A 24,431-nucleotide genomic window follows, 5' to 3' on the forward strand; every position below is an offset into this window, starting at 1 on the left:
GTTGAGGCTTCATTATCGATTTACTGAACTAAGCACACTTTCTTCATAAGCAACTTTCCTATAACTATAATAGTACCCAAACGAACATTGCTCTCGCATATAGGCCATAGCACCAAATACACATCTCGTCAAACTTGGCTCAAATCTCAATTTCTTTATTTCTGTACTCTAGTTTCGTGCTCTTGCACGTCGAATATTATCTAAGGATGAACCTTTGCGCCATCCTAATACCCAGGGAATACGCAAAAGTATCTCTGACCTGAAATTTCATCGTAAAATAGTTAATCGAAATTTCAGAACGGAAACATTACTAAACATTACTTCAGGAACTAACTTTACATGTCTCTTTCCACATAAGCCAGAATACTTACCTTTTCCATCTTGCCCACTCCAGGTTGGCAATTATACAGAGATCTTTAGTTTTACAGACTAGCGAATTGTTATAATCATTTACTAACTAATGTCGATTTTTTTCAACTAGCCGGTATCAGGAACAGCAATTAAGTTATTTCTGGCGAAATAATATTACTCTTACAGCATTTTTGACACTGTTTTTTTGTTTTGATGTTATTTTAGTTGTTTTTTTTTCTTTTGTCAACATATTGCTGTGTATAATGGCAAAGTTATGCTCTTCCTGGGAATTTGTTCAATAAATAAATTTAGTTCTGGAAACATTATGCTAAGTATAGATTGATTATGATATATTCATGGAAATAAACCTGTTAATGACACCTAAAATTTCACAGAACTTACTATAAATATTTCTGATCAAAATATAGTCATTATCCTGATATACCGTCTGTATCGTCGTAAAGTAAGTGTGAAACAAGATAAATGTTAAGCCACATGTTTAAATAGCAGAATTTATATTTTATTTTAAGATATAACCCATTGATTCTTTTCTGCAGATGGAATCATTTAACCTAACAATTTAAAAAAATATAACAAATGAATTCAAGTTTAAGCTAGAAACTAAATGTTCGTACGTGTTTGACAAAATGACGATCAAACTATTAATTCTGATAAGGTAGTGTTAAATCAAACTGTTGAAAATGTAGGTAGTGAAAATGTTTAGATAGTTTGTTCCATAAGAAACAAATGGAACATTATATATAAAACTTTACAAATATCCTTAAAACGTATCGTAGATTTAAAAACAATATCCTTATATGTGTATATAACAGTGTGGATGTCATATTTTACTTCTAGTTGGCGTAACAAATGGAAGTATTTAAAACAGTTGCTGTGCTCCTCAGCATTTTCTACTTGACGATATGTGTTCCTCATATTGAGGGTAAGTGCGTTTTTACAATCCTGTCCGTTTTTACAATCATCTTATATAGCTTTTATAATCTAAGGAACAAGTCGTCGTTAGAGACAAAATAAATTTATTTAATATCAATATATATTTTTAATCAAACTTGTTGCTGCAACTACGAATAGAGACCTTAATAGCTTAATGATACTTTTCAAATTTTAAGTAATTTCAAACCGATGTAACTAACATGAACACTAACTTGAAAATGAACATCAATTTACTGAAAGCTGTAATTAGGGAAGACAAGCTAAATTATATCTATTTGTTTTACTTTTTTTGTTTTGCGTAACATATAAGCACTTACTTGTGTATGGTTGTCCAAATAATGTTTAATGTTACAAAGCAAGTTAAATTTGAATATGGATTTTTAATTTTGAGTTACTTCATGAACAGCCTTGATACAAGTAATATTCCTAAGCGTTTCTAGACACTAATAAACAAATAGTTCTCTATACCGACTGAACTGACCTACTAAAATGCATGTGCAAATGAAAAAGTCTAAGGTTTTTAATGCATATTTTGATAGTAGCTTTGCTTCATCCCATCCCACTTCTCCTTCTTTCCCTCTCCTTCTTAACTCTGTTTATTCTGAATCTTAGTCTTGTACTAATACCATTTTGACATAGACCCAGCAGCGCGTCTTAGGGCCAGAAGGTATTTACACTTGCTTCCTACGCAGCGTTCCCAATTCACTTTCTCAAAACCTTTCGAATTTATTAAATCGCTGTTTTGTAGAAAGTGTCTTTCCCACCTGTTGGAATAGAGCTAATATCACTTTTATTCATAAGTTTAGTAAGAATATAAATGATGTTTTCTCATATCGACCTATTTCTTTATTATCACGTCTCTCACTCTTTTGTCAAAAGATAATCAAAAACAGGATATTTCAATTTGTTGTTCCATTTATAAACTCCTCAGAACATGGCTTGTTGCCAGGAAAATCTTGTGTTACTAATTTAAGTTTTCTTCTCTACGATGCTCTGGACAGAATCGCAGTAAATTCTCAACTCGACATTTTGTATTTGGACCTAGCTAAGGCTTTCAATTCCTTTCCACACTATCTTCTTGTATACAAACTTAATTCTAGATTCAATGTGCATGGTAAATTACTTAATCTTCTTTAAACCTATCTCATTAATAGGACACAACGAGTTTCACTTTCAGGTTACTTTTCTGATTTTATTCCCGTAACTTCTGGAGTTCCTCAAAGCAGTGCCCTGGGACCATTTCTCTTCCTATTATACATGTATTATCTGCCTTCTTTGTTCACAAAAAGCTCCACCAATATTCTTTTATTCGTTCATGACTGCAAACCCAACAGACAAGTTCAATCCGTGTACGACGCGATAACTCTTCAACACGATTCTTCCATTCTTGCCAATTTGCGTAACTCTTGGGAACTTAGCTTAAGCATTAAAAGATGTGCTTCTCCTACGATTTCTCTTAAAAGAAACCTAGAAAACACATTTACAAAATTGGCCGTAAGATTATAAGCCCCGTCTCCTCTTTCAAAGATCTTGGTGTTATTATTGACAGTAAGCTTACTTTTGAGGATCATATAAGCACAATATCTTGTACTGCTATGAGAAAACTGGGACTCCTTTATCGCTTCACTGACATAAAAATTCCTAATTCCTTAACATTGTTCTACTAGTCATATGTTGCTCCTACTATTGACTACTGTTCTCCTATCCAGTCTATGGCCTGCCTTACTCATTAAAAAATTAAATTCCGTAATGAATTTCTTTTAAGCCATTTTATCCTACCGGGTGCCTGACCTACGAACACTTCCAAAAATTTACGTTTTAAGATCCCTCAATATCAAACATCCCCTACTGAGAAACAAAATTTCTGATCTAATATTTTTGCAAGAAAGTGAAAATGGTCACATATCATGTGAACAGTATTTAAGTCAGATAAATTTTCGCGTTCCCGCTAGAACAGCACGGTCTAGTAATCTGTTTTACAATCGAGCAGCGAGAGTTAATATTGTCCAAAGGTCTCTTCTAAACCGAGTTGTCAGCACCAATAACCAGTTACCAGAAACTTTGGACGTTCTTTAAGTGAGTATACTTTCATATCATCTATTAATTAACTATTTTTGTAATGTCGCTGTTGTGTTGTACATCTTCACCTCAAATTGTAAATAAATTGTTATAAAATGTTTAAAATGTTTCAGTGTAAAATGGCCTAGCGCTGTATCTGAAACCTCGTGTAAATAAATAAATAAATAAAACAAGTAAATATTAACAATATATCTTATTCATTTCATAGATTACCGAGCGAAACGAGGGAAAATGTTAGTTATGAATGGAAAAAGTAATTTTACTTAATATAGAGGCCTTTAAAATATTCATGGTTTAGTATGAAACATGAAACAAAATTGAGTGATTATAATGTTTCGCATATTTCTCTCACTTTGGTACTGATCTGCAAAGGAAGTTCATTTAATATGTGTATAATTGTAGCACATGACATCGAAGAATATTATTCTTCTCATTCGAATTTAAATGATGCTAATTACCACTGAAACGTCTATGAATTTCATTGCATGTTAACATCAATAATATGTTCCATTATTATTATTTTCCAGATCTCTCATGCTTCTACCTTGCTCTTGAATCTGATCTATTACGAATTTCCCTAGCTTTTTGAACCTATAATATTCTCTTTTGCAAAACTTCAATAAAACTACTTATAAGAAAGACATTAATGTTTTCCTTTACATCTCTCGTTCATGCATTATATAACAAATGTTGAAACATCCCGGTTTATATATGTTCTCAATGTTAGAATGTTAGAAAATTTGTGCCCGTTCATATAATTTGTACATTGAACGCTGTTTGTTAATATGTTTACTTTAACATGTGCCTATATCAGATATCTATGGGTTTTGAAATCTATTTTCACTGTTAATTTTCTTACCGATTTTGTTTCTAAATGTTAATAATCCTTCAAAACATTACTCCATTCTTTTCTGTTTTCCCATTTTACAGCCAGTTTCTTATATTCATGCGCATTTGCATAAATATAGTATGATGATGTTTGATGTGTGATGATGTGATGATGTGATGTGGTGTGTGATGTGTGTATATAGTATGATGTGTTTCGAACTTTTCAATCCGCTTGTGTAAACCAGAATTTTTGTGTATTTTTCCTCGTATGATGCTAATGTTCATATCGTATTAGTGATAGAGAAAGTCGAAAAAATGTATTTTATACGTGGGATATCACCCCTCTTTCTGATGAAATGATACTATCATTTTTATGTTCTCTAGTAATATAACAAAAGTAGAAGTCAATAAAGTCGTTTATTACTCTATATTGGGATTACATTAGTATTATGGTGTAAACATAGTTATAAAATAATATTGAGAAAGGGGAGGAAAGAGTTCCTATATTACTAGTATGGTGCGAAAAGAGACTGGTGTAGTATTCTGTGTGGTATAAAATAATATTGAGGAAGGGAAGGAACGACTAGATATTGTGTAGAGACCGTGGATATTATATTTAGAGTATGTTTTGCAATTTTAATATTAATAATTCTCATTGATCACTAGCGCTATTGTGTATATTACTGTATATATAGTGTCTATATTACTTGTATGGTGTGAACAGAGTTATAAAATAATAATGAAAAACTGAGAAATGACTAAATAGTGTTTAGAGGTCGTCTGAATAATATATGTATTTTTGTGCTCCCATTCTTGTAATCATTTCATGGTCCTTGATCACTAGCGCTATTTGTGAAGCATTCTGTGACCGTACATATAAATGTTATTATTTGGGAAGCGCAACTGTAGTGATATTATTATTATTATTATTCACAATTACAATTTCTGTGAAAAGAACCAATATTTACGGTTAACGTTTTACGATGTTTATGATTTTGAATTCTGTATTTTTTTTTTTTTTTTTTTTTTTTTTTTTGCGTGAATGGTGCATGCCTACCTGACATTGTAGTAATTGGCACATGACTGCCTTGCAAAGGCGTTGAAAATGGAAATGTTTATTTTAGATACAATTTAGGTGATCATAGCACTGAAGGAATTAAACAAATTGACAATGGTTATTGCTTTTCTGTATGAAAGTAGCGAAAAAGCGAACACTGTTATTGAAACAGGTGTAGTGAAGATTAAACTTGTTATACGAATTTTTCCAGGGTAAACTCTAAATGTCATTTTTTTCCAGCTGACATTTTCTCTTTTCATGTAAAACGAAAACTGTAATCTCAATACTTTTGTTTAACATGACGTTTGAAATAGAAATAAAGCTACGCGATTACTTGTTTGTCACATACAATTGTCTGTTTTGTGCTCGTTTGATGAAAATGATGTGAGATGACACCGAACCTTTTGCATTTGCAAGTGGAGGGTATGGAACAAGAAGTAAGATTTTTCTTCAGCACTCCCTCTCTTTCGTTTTTCTTTCTTTTTACGATACATGTCCTCATGTCATGGTTTGATTTTTAACTATTTCCAGCTGCTAAGCCATTATGAAGATCCGATTATTTGCTGACGACCAAATTAGAATGTATTCATCTCCCGATAATCTATTGTAGCATGGGTTTGTTTAAATAAATGAATGAGTAAAAAACTTATGGTTAGTAACTTCCATTATCTGAACTTGTAAAAGTGATGAGTTGGATCTCTACTGCTTACTGCCTATGGAGATCGAAATATCTGAATAGCGAGTGACACGCTCGCTTTCTACCTAACTACTCCGTTTTCCTCCGGAAAGTGGTTGACTCAAAATATGATGGAATAAATTAATTATAAAATTTAACAATGCCGGATAAAAATTATAAATTTTGGACTTGAAGAAATTAATATAATGGTATTCTTATAGCGCTTCTGATACACGTTTGATTCTTGCGATTTAGAGTTATCGGTGTTTTATAACTTAGTGAGTTAGAAGTAGAATAACCCGAATCCAATCACGAGAGTGAATATATATCTATTACTGATTGAAATCTTATGGTTTTGTATTTTACAATGTTACAGTTGGTTTAATTACATAATTTCACTTAATGAAAAACATGTTTTAGGACGAATGAACGAAAGGGTGGGAGAGGATTTAGTTGAGGATCCCTAAAGCACCAGTATATTACCAAATTTTTATTACCATTATTATTATTATCATTATCATTATTATAGCCCTCAGATTTTCAGCCTACCGTATAATTTTCATAAACTCCTGGTGTTGAAAAATCTAAGAAAATCAGCATAGACGATGCTGTCTACCACAAAGGCCAATTATGGTCCCTGACGTAATAACTGTTTTTGCTGTACCACGACAATTACTTCTTAAAAATGATTACACTTTTATTCCGTGAATAACCACGGATATACTTCAAATACTATTATTATTATTATTATTATTATTATTATTATTATTATTATTATTATTATTATTATTATTATTATTATTATTATTATTATTATTACTATTATTAGATCTAGGCAGAGGCCGCAAGAAAATAAAAAGCTACACGCCCAGAGATTGAAACATACATTTATTACTCAGAACGGAGTGGTAATCATTTAGAATTTTTACTTACATTACCCCTGTTGCTGGGTTGGAAATTAGTTTATCATAATCACACAGACACACATTCAAAAACACTAACACACTCTCATTTTTTATTTGTTATTTTAATTATTTAAAGAATGAGAGCACTATTTTACGGACTATCTAGATAACACTTTACCGAAAGCGCATTGCGTGAATGCTTTACTCTTCGCTCTTTGTAGGCATAGATGTACGACCAAAAAAGATTTTCAGCGATTGCATGTCATGAATAGAATTAAACATAAGGTTAAAATGCATGCAATTTGCTCGCTACAGATGATCTAATTTTCATCTGCTCACTGAATAGCACCATCAAACGATTTGAGAGGCTATGTAAGTAGATGAAAGGGAGAACCTGTGACAGGATGACGTTTTAGTTGTATATCCAACTACAGAGATAGAATGAACGCATTGGTTTTTCGCACGCAAAGAATTATGTGAATTCTCACACTGAGAAGGACTTCAACACGTGCTTGGTTGAAAGAAAACTAATGTGGACCACAAAGTGGAGAAAAATTAGATAAAATATTATTTCTTCTTAACTCGGGTGTAAATATATGAAGACAGAATTTAATAATACCATAATTTTCCTAACAAGTTCTTAAGTACTTGGTTGAGCATTCATTGTGCCTTTCATTTTCCTCCTTTTTCTGTAGTGATATGTAGGGATGCACGCGAGACACGAGAAGTCTTGTCCCGTCCCGCGAGCATTTGCGAGACGAGACACGAGACGAGACTGAAAATTTTATGCGAGACGTGAGACGAGACGCTAGACAAGACTCGGTTAAGTCTTGGACGAGAAGTCTCGCCATACTTCTCGCAGTCTCGCAACATTTATGAATTACATTAATTGTATATTTAGTGATTTTACATTTATTGAGAATTCTAAGTTGAGCGTTAATATCTCCAGGATCAAAAAAAAAGTGATTGGGGCAATATACATTTCATGAGATTTATTATCATTCAAGATCGATTTTCAGAATTAAAGCCTTCTTTAGTTTCTAAACATCATTAAAAAAGAAAAACTTTGTAAATTGGAAATTTATTACAGCATCGATTTAGGACTTTATTTTGCGACACAAAAACATACACGCGGCGCGCACAAATACATGAACTTCTGTTTCTGGTCTGAAAAGTGAATAAGACTTCCTATTGCTTCGAAATGTGATATTTCTGTTGTTTCTGTCTTTTTCACATTACTTCTAGTGATTATTGTTGGGGGATGGCGGGGAAATTCCCTCTCGTCAAAGTTTATCCCCGGCACGGCTCGCAGAAATAACATGATATTTTTACATGGAATAAGTATTTTCTTACCATATATTTATCAAAAACATGCCTCTCTAGTTTGGAAGTTTAATTCAAACACTGGTTTAGTAAGATGGCCCTATAGGTTTGGTGGGAGATGGTAGGAATGGCCCTATATCTGTCAGTATATTTATTTTCTAGATCTGGCAACACTATATAACTTGAAAGCGAAAGGGTTGATAAAATGGGAATTCTGGCATTAGTGCAGTTAGTTCAACTGTATGATCTGGAAATTGATCCAGGAAGCTTCAGGAAGCTTTTTTCGTATCAAGTATAGTTTGCTGGATATTTGGATTCTCGCAATTGTTAACATATTGCGTTATCCACAAGTTTGTTGACACAAGTAATGTTATTCCTTGGTGGTTGGTGTACGACAATATGCGCTTGACCAGTAATCTGGAGGTTCTTAGTTTGAATCCACGTCGGGCATTTTTTACTTTAGGTTTTTCGATGGCGATTGATCATCGATGAAATACGTGTTATTATATTCAGATACTTGAATATTCGGACTTTTCAATACTTGAACTATCAAATCTTCAGGAATAATAAATAATAACGAACTACTAATAATTATTAATATTTAGTACAATATTAAAAGGTAGGACCTAATTATCGCGCAGGTCTTACGAATACAAGCAGGAACGTGCCTTTTAGAAAGAATATTGCGGTTTTGTTTAAAGTTGGGAACGAGGAGAGGAATTTTTCATTTCGATTTTAAAAAGGAAAAATAACATGAGAATTAACATTTTACATTCCAGACGGGACAAGTTTAACTCAAATTATCGCCTCACTTTGGAGATGAGAATCGGGACGAGACGAAAGGTATCGTTAACATTTCTCGTCTTGTCTCGGGTCTAGAAATAGTGGATGTCGATTCTTTAAGTAAAACTTGCTTTGTAGAGTGAATCTCATAGGCTAGTTTGTTACTTTGCATTCCAGAGTTCATTTAATTACGGTCTATGTAGGTATTTTTGTAGCAAAGCTCTTATAAATACTTCTCCATATCCTTAAAATTAGTTTATTATATGCCTTACTGTTGCGTGATATTGAGTTAGTTTTATAACAGTTATTTTACTTAAAACATACAGTAGAATAATTTTTACATGAAACTTTAGTCGAACGCTTTATTTTACAATTTGGGTAGTTACAGGCATTTGTCTTGACGGTACGGAACCCCTTCCAGGAAATCTCTACCTTTAAGCAAGTTGTGCCAAACTTTAGAAATTTAATACCATTATTATTATTATTATTATTATTATTATTATTATTATTATTATTATTATTACTGAAATGTGAAATTAGTGGTTCACCCTGGTCCACCCAGCTCCTGCCTAGTATGTATTGTAATGGACAAACACCGTGTGTGTAGGTTTTTTCCGGTTTCCGTTTCCTCCCACTTTCTTGATTCAAATACTTCTTTAATTCTCATAATCAACGTCTTCTCTAGTTTAGCCGGTTTAACCAATAGTTGAAAGCAAATTTTCTTATGTCTCTTGTGAGTTTAGTATCACTAATTTGTACGTGAAATTTGTCTGGAAACTTTCCGTTTAATATTTAGTTATTTGAGGGGACAAATGCAGACGGTATATCGTGATAGTCCCTGACACTTTTCTTCAGTCTTTACTATTTTGTAACTTTTTCTTTTCTAACTTTTGCCCAACACTATAGGCGGCTTTTCAGATTTTAATGCAATGCGGATTTTTTTCTATTATTATTATTATTATTATTATTATTATTATTATTATTATTATTATTATTATTATTATTGAATATATGAGACCTCAATATTACGTCCTACAACAATGCAAATGAGCATATTGAAGTTAAGAAAGTGAAAACAAAATTTCTGAACCCTCTGTATGGATGAATGGCCTTGCAAGAAATATTTTGGAAGAAAAAAGGGATAAAAGAGGATGTCAGCTCCTGGACAATATGAAAATTGAACCGTCGGATGCCTTAAGATAAGGTAAGTAGGATGTGTCTTCATTGGGATACATGGTTACGCCTTTTCTTTGTGTAAAATACTTTGGAATATATATATGAATTACATTAATATTTTAAATTAATATTTAAAAATTTTTGGTTGAACGGATACATGGAACGTGTTGGAAACGGCGAACGAATCTATTACTATTATTTCTAGTAAGATTGGAAGAATTTAGAAACAATTCTACAATGGGACAATAACGTTTGAGACAGATTTATTACTCTTAATAGGCCCTTAGGATTATCATTTTGTATTAATAATTTGTTTACGAAAAACGCTAAATTTCACACAGTACGAATTGCGATTATAGACTGTGACGTCATGTTAGTGTGTCCCTTATGAAGGAAGTTTTTCAATTCTAACTTTTAAGAACGAGATAAATTGAATATTCTTCATGTTATAACACATCAGAAATATCAACATTGTAAATTATATTTTTTTCTGGATTTCCTAGGAATGAATCGAACCGCGGACCCATCACTGAAGAAACGAATGCTCGAGCCATTAACCTAAGACTGCTCTTTTAATTAAGACTCAAGAAACACTTGTCTATGTAGCAAATTGCAAACGTTTCCGATTCCAATATTTTGTTAACGATGGAACACTGATTATGGTCTTGGTAAAACACTATAGTCCTGAGAATTCAAGTTTCAATTAAAAAAGACGACCGAAAGTATCTGCCTAACTTATCTCTATTATATTCCGTTATTCTCATTTAACAGTTATTTCCAGTACTCTTTTACGACAAGGACGCGAACACAGATATATCGAGGACATTTAATATTTCAAACGCTCCCTAACCAGGAATCGAAACACAATAACTGTAAAGTTGTAGTTTCTCTATGATTTATTACACGCATAACATAAAAAATTAACATGTACATTAAACATGGGTTTCCTACTGAACGTATTTGTCCAATACTTGATTATTATCTTTAGCTTTGGTATGTACCTTTGCTAGAATTTTTATTGTGCATATTAAAAACGAGATTCTTCCTGAACAAGAATAATATGATTAATGTGATCAATTGTTTTACAACTACTATAGCAAAACAGATACCGTATAAGATAATAGCCACTATCAATCACAATACTTCAGAGTTGTCACATAAACACAATATATTGTGTGAGGGTCACTTTATTCTCTTGACGAGATTAGTATATTTTTTTAGAAAATTATTTATACAAATAATAGGTTTACATTACTCATATTGTAAGGACACTCTTCAAAATCTTAACTATCTTCGACGAAGGAAGTTGATTATATCTAGATAAAGCTTTTCCGTTATATTCGAAGGTACATGTACTACCAAATCGGCACATACATTCAACGCATGAGATACCTATGCTAAATAACTTTAATTCTGTGAAGGCTTGACATGTCTGTCGCATTTGAGGTAGCCTTTTCATATAAACGAGGAGCACGTAGACATTTTTAAAATCAATTCTAGTGTAACAGAAAGAAAAGTGGAACTAAAACTTCAAGAAAAGTGGAACACTACTGGCTATACACGTTTAAAATCTCTTGAATTCCAAAGAATACATTTCTTCATATTGTGGAAGTTTCCAGTCGTTTGTCTAACAAACTTCCATCTAAGGCCTAACCAGGTCCTCAAGATACATCCTTCGTGGTATTTTCGGATTCTGGATTCAAGCTGTATAAGGAAAAGAGTTTATATCATCTTTATTACACATTGGAAAAATAATTTATTTTGGCCATATATTTTTATTAAGTTAATAAAGTGTCTTATTCTGGACAAATGTAACAAGAAATTTCCTTGGCTTGGGTGGTTAAGTGCTCCACTTTTATGGACTAGGCCTACCAAGTGTTAGATTTCGTTTCCTTTTATGACATAAATTTTGAGATTGTTATTCCCTTTCATGGAGTACAGATGTGTGTATAGAACATTTCGTGGTAGTTGATTTTAACTTTTGCGCCCCTGGTGTGCGACGCCCACCGAAATTTTGTGTTCCGCATCCTATGTCCTACATGGTTTTACGCTCTGCCTTATGGGGTAGTTTTACTGAAGGATTTATTTTGTTTCCTTTCGCATCATAAAATTTGGAGATTGTTATCACCTGCTTTGATGGAGGAAACGGTGTATGAACAGACCACTTTAATTTCTTTTCGTTCCCTTTGATGAGTGTGAATGATTGATTTTGACGGTTATTGATCTCTCCTATGATGGAGCTTTATTACGTTATATATTTATTTGGAGACGTACTAAACTTAAATTTGATGTAGTAGAATATGAAATTCGTGATCCACTTCGTTCTTTGAAATATATCTCAGGGATTAACATGAATACCTTAAACGTGTATTGTTCACCTTAATCAATTTTAAGTTAATATAGGACCTCGGGATTTATATCGTTCTACTTGAATAATGTTGATTAGTATGTTATAGACATTGCAATCATCCGGACACGGTCCCGAATTCCAACGTTCCATCAGAGGGAAAGCAAGACGATTATGAGACATGGCGGAATGACAAAGTGAGAGAGAACATCATAAATTTGCTTGCAGATTGAAACCAGCTACCTCTCGCATCACAGACAACTGCTCTAACACTTAACCAGCGTACCTCATTGAGAAGATTTAGTTTTTCGGTGCGACTATTTTTTACGATAGGTTTATGTTTTATATAGAAAAGGAACTTTCTTTATGTTTGTGTTAAAATATCTTACAATTTAATTTTGTTTCCTGTAGGACTTTGATTTTGATGGAAACATGCTTACCCATAATGCGGTGCTAAGCATTAGCACTTAAACATATAAGCATAACATTATTGTTTATTTTTGCTGTATTTAAAGATGTATCAGACCTTTAGGTATGCTCGATTGTTGGTTCGAATTTAATTGTGTTCATATTGTTAATGAGCGTCTTAGGGACATTACAACAGTGAATCGGAAACAATGGGCCCCCGATTTTTCAGTGCTGCTATCACTAAATTATATTTTATCAGAATGAGTCCATTCATTTAGTCGAAGCTCTTTTGAGACGAAAAGCTAATTTTGTTTCATACACATTTTTTTCAGGAACAGTCTTTGTTTTGTACACAAAACTATTGTTAAAATTGTTTATAACAATTTTGTTTCGTGCACAAATATTTTTTAAATTTCCTGGAAAAGAATGTTGGTTACTACACAACAGTTTTTGTCTGAAACAGAATTTTGTTTGTACACAAACCTTTTTCTAAAACAGTCTCAAAAAGAATTCTGTTTGAACATGAAACTTATTAAACAATTTCTGAACCAAATTCTGTAACGGGTGCCATCACATTACATAAGTGCTCATCTCCCCGAGATGAGATGTAAGTTCTCATCTAATGCATATATTATTCTATATGCATTCTTTAAAAGCAGATACATAGCTGAACGTCCAGAACGGTTTGTAAATCCCAACAAATTCGACTTCGATTTTGATGGTGCGAACATTTGTGATCGTTGTGTTACGTCAATTTTATTCATGGTGCAGGTTGATGGTTTCTTTTAAACATTTCGTGAATGTCGATGATGTAAATTTTGTGAAGTGTTACATATATCCTATAAAAAGTTGATGTCTGCTCCTCCCGGAAACGTATTTTCTATCGCCCTCCTGATGCACATGGTAAACCATTAGCAACTAATATTTTTCCTGTCGTCATTTTTGACACTACACGTTCAAATGTGTCTTACTACAGGCTGAACTTCCCTCCTCGCACTCAAGGTGTTCTTTGTAAGATGACAGTTCATTGTGTTACGTGTGGACAAAAATTAATGTACTGAATATATGTCGTTTCTTGTTACGTAGAAGACGGAGAGATAGAATTAGGAGAAAATAATTCGCGTCGATAATTACGCAAAATATTTCCGTACTTCTAAAGTAGCTTGTATTTGGTTCTGTTAAATATTGATAGACTATAATTCGATTCTTAGTATTTTTAATGAAACCCTGGTAGGTGCCCCTACTGTATTTATAACAAAAGGAAAATTCTAGTACAGTAGAATGATTGTTCCTCTTCGAAATGTAGCAAGACTGGCCAGCTCGTAAATTTGTAGGCTATTTATTCTTATGTAATATTGACATTTATACTAACTAGGGACATGTTTCGGTTCGAACGCGAGGATCAACATAAAACTTGGTAGACAAATACAGGACCAAGTACTGACCACTGTACGATAAGCCATTCCCGTGTAAAACTCGTTTTCCGCCGACAGCGCCACCTATCCTTCGAAACACTAGTAGTTAGATTCCACGATATAGGTGCTGAGTGAAGATCAGTCAGGTGCGTCAGTGTGTGGTAGTAAGCTCGAATTATTGTTAGATGTGGTAGTAAGTGTAAAATAAATGGGTGAGCTGCTGGTATTAACCCCCTTCATTGAACTTTTAAAAGACAAACACCAGTTAGAGCAGAAGATGAGTCATTTGCGACATTTTAGTGCAATTTAATTATCAATGAGTACGAAAATGAATTAGAAATGATACACACATCTACACACACCAGAGATGATAAAGAAAATGGCACGGTACAGCAAGATATCTATGATAGCAGTTCAAAGCGGGAAGAAGACAGCAGTCTACAGCGGTTACCGGGAATCGGAAAATGCAACTCCAAACAGTGAAATGTGAAATCATCAGATTATTTGATGAAGGTCGTACTCGGTAGTAAAATAATGCCTGCTTGTTGCAAAAGATTTTGAATGAAAATCTGCTACGTTTTGAAATCCGATAAGTCAACTTCTTTTGCCGCTTGGAGAGCCCAGCACTGTAAATACCAGTAATGCACTGAAGTTTCATACTCTCGCGCTTCGTCAAATAATCTCATGACTTCACACTTCATTGTTTGGAGTTTTATTTCCCCATTCCCTTTAAATGAAGCGGACAGCGTGTGCTCATAATCCAAAATAGGTTTGCAGTACTTAATGAAGTAATTTTCTTGTGTCGTGCCAGAAGCTTCCTGTACGAGTTGTATTCTCCTTCATGATAATCTTTGCATATACTCCGGAATTCCTCGTCCGTAAACTGCGATAAAGTGTCTGTTTTTTTTCACTTTTCATGCTGAAGATACGTCGTAATCGCTTTAACTGCTGTCTTGTTACCGCTCTGGACTACTGTCTTGTTCCCGCTCTAGACTGCTGTCTTCTTCCTATTCTAAACTACTATCATAGATATCTTACCGTGCCGTGCCATTTTCTTTATCATCTCTGGCGACTGTCGATGTGTGTATCATTTCTAATTAATTTCGTACTCATAGATAATTAAATTGCACTAAAATGTCGCAAATGACTCATCTTCTGCTCTAACTGATGTTTGTCTTTTAACAGTTCTTCTAACATGAAGGGGGTTAATGCCAGCAGCAGATCACGCTTTTTTTCACACTGACTACCACACCTAACAGTAATTCGAGCTTACTACCACACACAGACGCACCTGACTGATCTTCACTCAGCACCTATATCGTGGAATCTAACTACTAGTGTTTCGAAGGATAGGTAGCGCTGGCTTCGGAAAACGAGTTTTACACGGGAATGACTTACCATACAGTGGTCAGTACTTAGTCCTGTATTTGTCTACCAAGTTTTATGTTGATCTTCGCGTTCGAACCGAAACATGTCCCATGTAAGTACTTCTTATATGTTGCATTCTTAGATGGAAGAACTTCCCATTGTTTGGGATAACCGCTCTAGCAACTAGACCTATGAATGAAAGATGGACTGTTTACTCATTCATCATCAGGTGTTTGACTTTAACATCTCCCATTCAGCGGAACTATTCAGAACTTCACATACAGAGGGACGATTGACAGGACACGGCAATTCTGCAGGATCTATTTGCGCCTGATCCGTTCCTGAATCTGCAATTAGTCCTTTATTTATTTCTGGTTAAGCTAACTTCCATTTGAATTGGATCCGTAGTATTAAGTGATGAGCTGGAGGTTGAGGGCTACGAGAAAGAATCATTCGGCTCTTTCTCTCTATGCTGTTTCGGTTCTTTTCTGCATTGAAATGATAACAATGTACCAAGCAGAAGACCTCCTAGTAAATATTATTCCCTCACAAAGGATCTTTCGGCTATAAGGACTATGTATATTTTCCTCAAGGGTTAATAACAGTTAGATGAGGAAATTTACAATGATACCCGGTATTTTTACCACTAGAAGGTTTATTAGTCTCATGAACTGTATCGTGTAGAAATATTCTTCCTAAATCCTAGTTGGGCACGAGAGTGTAGTGTCCTGTCATAAATTTCAAGCTCATCAGAATCATTTGTTCCTGCTACTGTTAGAAACTTCCTGTTGCTTCCTAAGATGATGATAATAAATTTGTTATCATATATGACTACGTTGGAGAATTTGCATTTGTAGTTGGTGTATTAATTCCAATACGTACATGGGCAGTCAGTGAGTGTGGGTGACCGTATCGTTTCGGAGAGGGCAGCGGAGAAGATAGCGACTCTTTCCTCTCCCCGAAGATACACTCCGTAACTTACTTAGTACGCCGAATCTTGAACGTCGACGGCGACACCCTGAGAATCCCGGTACGTATTCAAATTGGAAGTATGTGATTCGTTGGAATAAGAGATAGTCCAACTCTATTCCCACTTTCTGGGACAAATTGTTTTGATAACTTTCATCACTCAATCTCCCAGTTTACCAAGACAGCTCAAATTCTCATGATTTGAGATTAAGTCAGAATAGTGAGATTAAGCTGACCTAGTCTAGGACTTTGTTTCTGGTTTTGCTCCTTAGGTAGTTCAAATTGTAAATCTTGAGAATCATAAAAGAGTTAGCAAATATTAATGTGGTTTCGGACAATCGCTAGTACGTGTAAAAGTATAAAATTAGCATTAACTATAGTTTGTTAAGAGAAACAACTTTAGGGAAATTCCATGCAATGTCTTGTATTGTTATCAATACAGTTTCCAAATAGCGAGGAACGCATAAAACTGAATAACTCTTATTATGACTGGGACCTCTTTGATTCGCAAACAACCAATCGCAAATTGGGGTGGTAAGTGCTGTTTACGAACGTAATCTAAGGTCAGCTGACTGAACTGTGACTCATGACTAGTAGTGCTGACGACCACTGCGATCCTACTGGTATTTGGCAGTACAGACTATTCCACCCAGCCAGTCAGTAAGTTTCTGTAAGTGTTCCGATAAATGATCATCGAAGGTTCTGTTACAATGTACTCTGAAGTGAGACGAGATTTAACTACGCAAGGAGCAAGCACAGCAGCTTAAAGCGCAGGCCAGTCTAGTCTGTCATTTTGCCACATTATTAGACTTTTCTGTAACATACACTGATTCTTTGCTACCCTCATTCTATTTGTAAGAAATTATATGTAATATTCTGAGTTATTAATATAATTTACAGCAAGCGTCAAGTTATGTGAAACATCTAACAATGAACTCATCTCAAGCTTGCTCCTTAATTCAGATCAATCAATGTGTATTCTTGCATATTTAAGATCCCCTCTTTGTTGATAAAATGATAATTGAATGTTTGCTTACTTACGTTAGGCTACTTTGTACTATTTTCCCATTCATGTTTCAGGTTAGCGCGATAGGAAATACTAGACACTGCGTTTTAATTCTATTTTAGCTCAGAATAACGCTGAAACCAGTTAAATGCGGAACTTTTGAGGTAAATGGGAAAAAATTGACAGGTTATAAATTTTTACGAACCATTTCATATGATTGCAGAAAATTTTCTATAGACTCACGTTTAGCAGCAGAGAATAGAGAATTTGACATTTAAATTTATTGAAATGTCCGAAGTTTAAGAATGATACCAGGATTTTGATAGACACCCTCAGGCTGTCGGGTACGTAAATGATCTTTGAGCTTTAAGTTTAAGTTGAGGTTTCTTTAGACTAATTGGTATGGGTGATACGTTGTTGGACGGGAATAAATTATTGTTCAAATTTTACGCTTAAGTTACCAATAACTTCGGATCCAGTTTCCCCTGGAGTTTGATATGGTTCCTGTAGACCGCAAGTTCTTTCCCTACATATATGGGAAATATGATACTAATCATCGATATTTTGATTTGGCAATTGTCTAATGCAGTAACCTTGGTAACGAATCGATGAGTTTAATAAATAAGTTTTAACACGGAACTTTTTGTCATAGACGTAAGCAGTGACGTTTTAAGGATTTGTTTTCGGGCACTATCCCAATGAAACTTCATTTACTATTTTAAACTAAATGAATATCTTGCAGAATATTTACTTTTAAAACGATAAAGATACGAAAGCCAAAGAAACGAAATGGTAAATACGCCACTGGTCATCAGAAACAATTATGTTAAGAATAAGTTATTAAAATTGATGGAATTTTTTTCAGTGTATTTTCCTATTAAAAATTCAAACCATGAGGTTATACGTTGATAAGAAGCCAGGATAAGGTATGTTCTTATAATTATGAAAATCTTGTTGGTCAACATAAAAGTGCGAAAGGGGTCTCCTGGGGCCTTTAAGCCTTTAGCACAATTGCACATTTTATTAATATCGGCGGACTCTCTTTTAATTTTCATACCGTCTATACATAACCGGAACAAATTGTACCTCGATTGATTTGTAAGAGTCTAGGATTAAAGTTTACATAATGAACGGGAAATGTCTGCGCACAACGGAAAAATATTTTAGGGATATTTAAGACAAATGATCTTAAATATCTCTTCTAGCGATTCTTTTAGTTATTACTGACAGCAATTTCAAATAGATGAAAAATAAATGTATTTATGTGTCCTTTCTTATGTTCAACTTAAACTCAAAATTTTATCTTGATCCACCACATATCACCAGATGAAATATGCTTTTCGTAGTTTACATAGGGTTCTTAATAATCGATTTTAATGGAAGTACAAGTATGATTTTGTGCAAATGTTCCGACCGTCCGTAAAACGCTGAAACAAAGTATACTTCCCTCGATTTGTAAGAGTGTAGGCTTTTAGTTTTCATAACAGATGGGAAAATTCTGCAAGGAATACAAAATTATTTGAGAGACATTTAAGAAAACTTACCCTTAAAAGACCCTTGTCGCCAGTTTTTCTATTTGAATAATAAAATGTATTTGTGTGTTCTATTTTATGCTCAACTTAAACGAAAAAAATCTTCTTGATCGATCAGACAGCAGCGTTATTATTACATATTTCACAAGATTAATAATAATTGATTTTAATGAAACCACTAATATGGCTTTGTGTAAAAGTTTCATTTTATTCATTTTTATCGAAATCAAATTGTACTAGGTGATTTTTTCATTCGTCATATGTGACAGATTACCTGTATCGAGAAATCCTTTAAGGTATTTTTGTGGTTTGTTGATAAGTGGTATAAGAGAAAACATTTCAAGCAAATAATTTCACTGTTGTGTGTTACATTAAATTCTCTTGAAAAAAATAGTAGTTTTTGTGGTGTTCTACAATGAATATGACCACCAAACATGTCCGCTGGTATGTGCACGTATTATTTTTGAATATGCATACAGATAATCGCTCTTTGGTATGGTGTATAATATGCAGTTTCCTACTTCACTTGACACTAAACCAATTTGTTATATTTTTGTGTTCTTCTTTGTCTCTAAGTTCATAATAGTAGCACAATCGCGTCACCATGCAGGGTCGCCGTCTTGCCCAGTTCATTGACCTGAATTTTTTTATGAATTTATTTTCGATTAAAGTATTCTGTTCACGTCAGTCTTGTTTTATGAGTACTGTGTTACGCAGTTGTTTGGGTTTTTGGAACAGCAATATATTTTCTTGTTTGAATTGTCGCATATCTGACTGGCTTCTTTTTGTTAGCCATTCTACTTCATAATAACTGAGAACACATGGGTCTCAGGAAATATGCTCCTATTATTGTCACCATCGACAATTGACAGTTCTTTCTTATCTATTCAAGGCAAAATTGTTACATTCAAAGTGCCTAGACTTACGTCATTTCATTATTTAGTTTATATCTATCATTTTTACTGCATGTATTACTTTTCCAAGTCTTCGCAAAATCTTTTAAGTGCACTATAGTTGGTGTGAATATATATGCTTCTAGGTATGTGCCACAATTAAAAGCTCAGATCAAGCATTGGCCACTAATATTAATATTCACAAATATATAAATTACAAACAACAATGTATGTTTGTGTTGTCAAAAACGGTGATGATATCCTGGCTTCGGATCAGTCTTAAAAGGTCAAGCTGTGTTCTCCCTCTTTCAATAGGATTAGAATTTGCTTATCAGTTCTAGTTGAAAGTGTAAATAAAAACTGTATGAGGATATGAGTTAAATCTGAATTAGGATTTCCCATTCCCGTAATGAGCGGCCACAAAGGAACTCACGCCTTTCGATCTTCATTAAGAACAGCTCGCAGTAATAGGAAAACTGCTTTAATAACGAATATATTTATTCACATACCTGCACTGAGTTTGCATGCAACGAATTTATGTTAAGGTATTTCTCCGAAATGAGCAAATTCGATTCGACAATCTGGGACAAGTTGTGGTACCTAAATCCGGCTGCTATGAGATCAACTTGTAGCATCTGTGACAGTAGGAATTCATCTTCTTTTCCAATAAGTGGTCCTCTAATGGCACGTTCAGCGATTCTAGTGACACATACCACTTTAGTTTCCCGAAAAATATCCTTTCCCATTGGTCGTGATCCTCATTTTAATTTTATTTCTGCCAAAAATCGCTCTGCTCCTCGTTAAAAAGGATGTTTGCCACATTGTCATGCAGCAGTACGCTATAAATATAGTGAATTATCCAAATAAGAGTGTACAATTTTCATACACTCATCATTCAGTTGATTGACTTACAAAGCGTAGCAATTTTGTAAAGCTTTCGTAGTCGCAGCGGTAGACCGTGTTTGTTTGTGTCGTATTCGGTAGGAATTTTGATGCAAGTTGATGTTAAGCGCTGAAGTTTTGCAGTGAAACCATCTTGTCACAGTTCATTGACCTGAAATTGCTTATGGATTCTTTCCATTAAATTGCTCGTCATGTCTGTCTTATTTTATGCGTAGTGTGTTACACAGATTTTTCGATTATGGACAACAACAATTTATTTTCTTGTTCCAATGTTCGCATATGACTGGCTACAATTTTTCTCCATTAAACTTCAGAATAACTGAGAACACGAAGATCTCAGAGCAAATGTGTTACTATTATCAACAGTAAACAGACAGACAAGAACACAAAGAATATAATAGTTTCTTCAATATTACGGAAATTAAAATCTACATTACATAGTATATTAAGTGCGAATGTCTGCGTTTATATCCTATAAGAATTCACGCACTATGCAATAACATTGAGAGTTTTTTTATAACTTTACATACGAGGAGATATTTTTGGAAGTTGAATTCATTTCAGAACAGCAGAACAACAAGAATTTTCAAAATAACAGAATGTAACAGCAAAGCAATCCAATTATTGCTTTCAGAGAAGTTCTATTATAGTATGGACCAATAAACCATAAAAAAATTGCTGGTTGATTTTTCGGAACTGGGAATCTCTCATAATATAACGAACGACATGATCACGTAGATATTCTTATAACATGTTGCAAAGAAAAACTTGTTGCAATATTGACAGAAATATTTGCTCGTACATGTGAAAACCATAAAAAATATATATCTTTTGCTAATGTTTGATTGATCAAGATGAAATTTTCAGTTTAAGTCAAACATAAAGCAGGACACACGAATCCGTTTATTATTCACCTAGTTGGCAGTGTAGCCACGTAATAACTAAAAGAATCGAGAGAAGGAATGCTTTTTATGAGGCAAGTATCATATCTACGCACGAATACCCCGTTCGTTTCACAAATTAAAAGCATGCTCACTTACAAATCGATCGAATTAAAACTTGTTTCAGTGCTACTGTGACGGTCTTAGCTGCGCTCATTTTAAGAGGTTCCATCTATATCTGTAAAGACACACGGGTGGTAAATGGTTAAGTGCGCGAGGACAAAGGTGTTCCCTTATATGTAGACCAACAACGATTATTTTATCCTTAAGAACATTACTAATAAAGTGGACAAATTACTCACGGGTACAGTTTTTACCTCCTTGGCATATATATGCATTAAGAATTTCTTATATATGAGGTTGCGGGTTAGATTTCCAGATCTTCGAATCCACTATATGAATACTTGAAAAACATAGAACGAGGTTAGAATGTGGAGCATCAGTCCCGACACTCTCACAATTCTGCAACATCTAATGTGCTTGTGGAAGCTTAATATCAATTCTTATCATCATTCATATACCTTCGAAACGACAAAAGAAATGTGGCAAAGATTGTTTTTATATTTATTCAATATTAGCGACTGATATAGATTTAGTCTTCGTAAAGGTATCTGTTCTAAGTGAGGGCCAAATAATACAGAAACAGGAAGTATAACCATTTGTAAAGCGGTTGACGAAAGAGTAAGTTACAGACATTCGTACAGTCATTCTCCAAAATCAAAATCATCACTATATTATGTTGCTTTCAAAAACGTGGCGTCGTAGTGGCCAACAGTCAGTGAGTGGTAGTTGTGCCCATTAAGATTTTTGCCCAAAATCACAATATCTACAACACATCATGGTTTCAACAAATTTCCACCTAAATCCATAATACCGTTTATCTTCAGTTTCCAAAATAAAGTGGCCATATAATGGCAAATGGTCAGTGATTGGTGGTTGTGCCTATTGAGACTTTTTCTCACGATCACAATATCTAGATCATATCACAGATTCAGTAATTTAATCGAAATCCAGAATATCACTATCTTCAACTGCTTTCAAAAAAGTTGCCTTTTAGTGGCCAAAGGATCAGTGGTTGGTGGTTATGCCCATTAAGACTTTTCTCAGGATAAGAATATTTATAACATGTCATGGTTTTAGTCATTTTTACCGAAATCCACAATGTCGTTATCTACGGTTGTTTCCAAAATAAGTGACTCTGTGGCGACCAAACGGTCAGTGATTTGTGGTTTTTTCCAATGAGACTTTTCTTAGAAACACAATATCTAAAACACATCACGGTTTCAAGTAATTACACCAAAATCCAGAATGCCGTATCTTTCAATAGGAGCTACCATAAAGTGGCAAAATGGTCAATGATTGCTGTATGTATCTATTGAGACTTCTTCTCTCGATCATAACATCTACAACATATCAGTTTCAGTCATTTTTACCGAAATCCACAATGTTGTTATCTTCGGCTCTTTTCAAAAAATTGACCGTGTATTGGCTAAAGGGTCGGTGATTTGTGGTTGTGCCCATTGAGTCTTTGTTCTTAGGAGCACAATATCTTCAACATATTATGGTTTCAAGCAATTCTACCGAAACCCAATTTCCGTGAAGATTGTGCGAAGGGGCCAATTGTCCCCTGCAACCGTTTTCTTGAAAAAACTACAAAATAAGTATTTTCTACTTTGTAGTAATCTTTGCATCTTCAAAGTTTTTTTTCTGATAAGTTGTAGAGCTCGTGATTCTGAGAAAGATTGTGTAAGGCTTTCCTTTGTCTCGTAAGATGAACATTTGAATGTTCTCTTTGCTTAAATAATGTTGGCAGCTACTCTTCCCATCCCTTTTCCCGGTTGTGGGATATGATTTCTCAGGGTTTCGTACAATTCTAATCCGAAGTATTCTTATCTTTTGCTGCTTTAAAAAAATGTATCCCGCAGTTGCCAAAGTGTCCATTAGTGGTTGATTGATTGATTGGTGGTTGTGTCAATTGAGAATTTTTCTCAGAATCACAATATCTACAGTTTAAAGCAATTCCACTGAAATCCAGATTACCTTTCTTCTGTTCTGTTATTTGTTAAGTGCCCTGTAGTGACCAAACGGTCATTGGTTGCTAGCTGATCCTTTTGTGACTTTTTTCAGGATCACAATATCTGCAACATAGCACACGGTCGAGGAATTCTACCAAGATCCAGAATAACGTTACTTTCTCCTGATTTAAAAAATGTGGCCCTGTAGTGGAAAAACGGTCAATGATAGGTGGTTCTACTTATTGAATGTTTATCTCAATCATAACATCTAGAACATTTAAAGTTTCAGTCATTTTAATCGAATCCCAGAATGGCTGTCATGGGCTGGCTTAAGAAAGTGGCCTCGTAGTTGCAAAACGATCAGTGATTGGTAGTTATGCCCTTTAAGCCTTTTTCTCAGGATCACAATATCTACATCATATAACGATTTCAGTTGTTTTTACCGAAATCCACAATGTGGTTATCTTTGGCTATTTTCAAAAAACTGGCCCTTAGTGGGCAA

At 34.2% G+C, this 24,431-nt stretch overlaps 1 long non-coding RNA gene across 2 annotated transcripts in view; it reads left to right on the forward strand.

Moving 5' to 3' along the window:
* Positions 1–24,431, forward strand: part of LOC145683323 (uncharacterized) — a 324,002-nt gene that overhangs the window by 84,217 nt on the left and 215,354 nt on the right. For both annotated transcript variants that reach the window (XR_014131042.1, XR_014131041.1), the window contains exon 2: positions 1,210–1,294. This is a non-coding gene — a long non-coding RNA (uncharacterized LOC145683323). The remainder of the gene's footprint in view (positions 1–1,209; positions 1,295–24,431) is intronic.

This window comes from Thermobia domestica, chromosome 4 (assembly GCF_964235325.1).
Source record: "Thermobia domestica chromosome 4, izTheDome1.hap1.1, whole genome shotgun sequence".
Lineage (NCBI taxonomy): Eukaryota > Metazoa > Arthropoda > Insecta > Zygentoma > Lepismatidae > Thermobia > Thermobia domestica.